The following is a 2,831-nucleotide window of genomic DNA, read 5'->3' as shown; positions in this document are numbered from 1 at the left end:
GCCCCTCTTTACAGCTCTCCAGGGTCTCAGGTGGAGGTCTTTCCCATCACCTCCTGCCTGGTCCTTTTCAACTGGTGATGCCGGGGATTGAACCTGGGACCTTCTGCATGCCAAGCAGAGGCTTTTCCACTGAGCCACAGTCCCTCCCAAGTGTGCAAATGGATATGAGGAGCTGCTTCATACTGAATCAGACCACTGGTATATCAGTAGCGTTATCGTCTACAGTGACTGGAAGCTGCTTTCCAGGGTCTCAGGCAGAGGACTTTCAGATTATTCACCACCTGAGGAAGTGGTAGGCCACTGTTTGAGACAGGATGCCTGGACTAGCTGGACGACTTCTCTGATCCAGCAGGGCTCTTCTGAGGTTCTTATGAAGGCCACAGCCACTCTGCCCCGTTGTTGGCCCTCCAGAGGAGCTGCCTGGCCACTGTGTGAGACAGAATGCTGGACCAGATGGACCACAGCTCTGATTCAGTAGAAGACAGAGGTGATTGGCCATGGCCTTCCTCCGCAGAGTCTTTCTTGGTGGTCTTCCATCCAAGTACTGACTCTGCTTAGCTTCCAACTTATGGTGACCCCAGCAAGGGGCTTCCAAGGCAAGTGAGAAGCAGAGGTGGTTGGCCATGGCCTTCCTCTGCAGAGCCTTCCTTGGTGGTCTCCCTTCCAAGTACTGACCCTGCTTAGCTTCTGACTTCTGGTCACCCCAGCAAGGGGCTTCCAAGGAAAGTGAGAAGCAGAGGTGGTTGGCCATAGCCTTCCTCTGCAGAGCCTTCCTTGGTGGTCTCCCTTCCAAGTACTGACCCTGCTTAGCTTCTGACTTATGGTGACCCCAGCAAGGGACTTCCAAGGCAAGTGAGAAGCAGAGGTGTTTGGCCATGGCCTTCCTCTGCAGAGCCTTCCTTGGTGGTCTCCCTTCCAAGTACTGACCCTGCTTAGCTTCTGACTTATGGTGACCCCAGCAAGGGACTTCCAAGGCAAGTGAGAAGCAGAGGTGTTTGGCCATGGCCTTCCTCTGCAGAGCCTTCCTTGCTGGTCTCCCTTCCAAGTATGACCCTGCTTAACTTATGAGATCTGGCGAGATCGGGCTATATTGTGCTTCTTTCTAGGGATGCTAACCTCCATGTGGGGCCTGGGGATCCCCCGGAATTCCAGCTGATCTCCAGAGCTCAGTTCCCCTGGAGAAAATGGACGCTTTGGAGGGTGGACTCCGTGGCATTGCTCCCCACTGAGGTTCTCTGTCTGTTGCAGGTTAGGATTTCAACAGCCCATCCACATACAAAAGAACCTCCTCAGGAAACAGGAAACCTCCTCAGGACACGATCCATATGCAAAAGAACCTCCTCAGGAAAGCTCCTCCATTAGCATGTTCATAGCCTGGGGAACTCCTACAAGATAATGACTCAGCCCGACCCTACCTTCCTGAGTAGATATAAATCACCTGCCTACCATTTCTCTTCTCACCTTGACACAGAGAGGACTCCGTCTTTCTGTGTTATACCTCTGAGGATGCCGGTCACAGCTACTGGTGAAACGCCAGGTCCTACAATGCCAAGACCACGGCCACGCAACCCGGAAAATCTACAACAGCTAAAGGAGCCAGTTTGGTGTAGTGGTTAAGTGCGCGGACTCTAATCTGGGAGAACCGGGTTTGATTCCCCACTCCTCCACTTGCACCTGCTGGATGACCTTGGGCAAGCCATAGTTCTGATCAGGGGTCATTTCCTGCAGGAGCACCCAGGAGCGGAGCTCCTGCAGTAAAGAGCCCAGGGGCCGGGCACAGGCAACAAGCCACGCCCCCTGCTCCTTCTCTCCCTCTTTCTTTCCCTCCTTCTTTCCTTCTATTTCTTTCCTTCTTTTTCTTTCTTTCTTTTCCTCCTTTTTCCTTCTTTACTTCTCTCCTTCTTTTCCTCTCTATTTCCGTCTCTCCCTCCTTCTTTTCCTCTCTATTTCCGTCTCTCCCGCCTTCTTTTCCTCTCTATTTCCGTCTCTCCCGCCTTCTTTTCCTCTCTATTTCCGTCTCTCCCGCCTTCTTTTCCTCTCTATTTCCGTCTCTCCCGCCTTCTTTTCCTCTCTATTTCCGTCTCTCCCTCTTTCTTTCTTTCTTTCTTTCTCTCTCTCTCTCTCTCTCTCTCTTTCTCTCTCTCTCTCTCTCTTTCTGCACAGATCTGTGTGAGGGCAGATCTGTGCATCCCCCCCCCCAATAGCTAGCAATCCAAAACAGTCCAGTGGCACCTTTAAGACCAAGTCTTATTCAGGCACAAGCTCTCCCTCCTCTGTGAGTGCAGATCTGAACGTCTCCCCCCCAATAGCTAGCAATCCGAAACAGTCCGGTGGAGCCTGAGCAGTGGTTGTTGCCTTCTAACACACTTCCGGAGATGTCAGGGGGTGTGGCATATGCACAAGTTATGCTAATGAGTTATGCTAATGAGTTATGCTAATGAGCTCCTGTACCTCTTTTTCTACGAAATGACCCCTGGTTCTGATAAGAAAGATAAAGGTTCCAGTCAAAGCCGACTCTAGGGTTGCAGTGCTCATCTCCGTTTCAAAGCCGAAGAGCCAGCGCTGTCCGAAGACATTTCTGTGGTCATGTGGCCGGCATGACTAAACACCAAGGCGCACGGAACGCTGTTCCCTTCCCACCGAAGTGGTACCTATTTATCTACTTGCAATTTCTTGTTTTCGAACTGCTAGGTTGGCAGGAGCTGGAACTAGAGACGGGAGCTCACTCCGTCATGCGGCGCACTCGGGTCTCGAACTGCTGAACGACCGACCTTCCAGAGCCTGCAGTTCAGCGTCTTAACCACTTCAGCCACCGCAGCTCCTTCAAAAAG

The 2,831-nt window shown here is 52.1% G+C and overlaps 1 protein-coding gene across 1 annotated transcript in view; it reads right to left on the bottom strand.

Moving 5' to 3' along the window:
* LOC107109957 (arf-GAP with Rho-GAP domain, ANK repeat and PH domain-containing protein 1-like) overlaps positions 1 to 2,831 on the bottom strand; it is a gene marked incomplete at both ends in the record, with an annotated part of 57,998 nt that overhangs the window by 27,836 nt on the left and 27,331 nt on the right. The window lies entirely within an intron of this gene.

This window comes from Gekko japonicus, unplaced genomic scaffold (assembly GCF_001447785.1).
Source record: "Gekko japonicus isolate JY-2015 unplaced genomic scaffold, Gekko_japonicus_V1.1 scaffold4998, whole genome shotgun sequence".
In the NCBI taxonomy this organism is placed as follows: Eukaryota; Metazoa; Chordata; class Lepidosauria; order Squamata; family Gekkonidae; genus Gekko; species Gekko japonicus.
The sequence above is the reverse complement of the archived record's forward strand: the minus strand, read 5'-3'. Positions and strand labels throughout refer to the sequence as shown.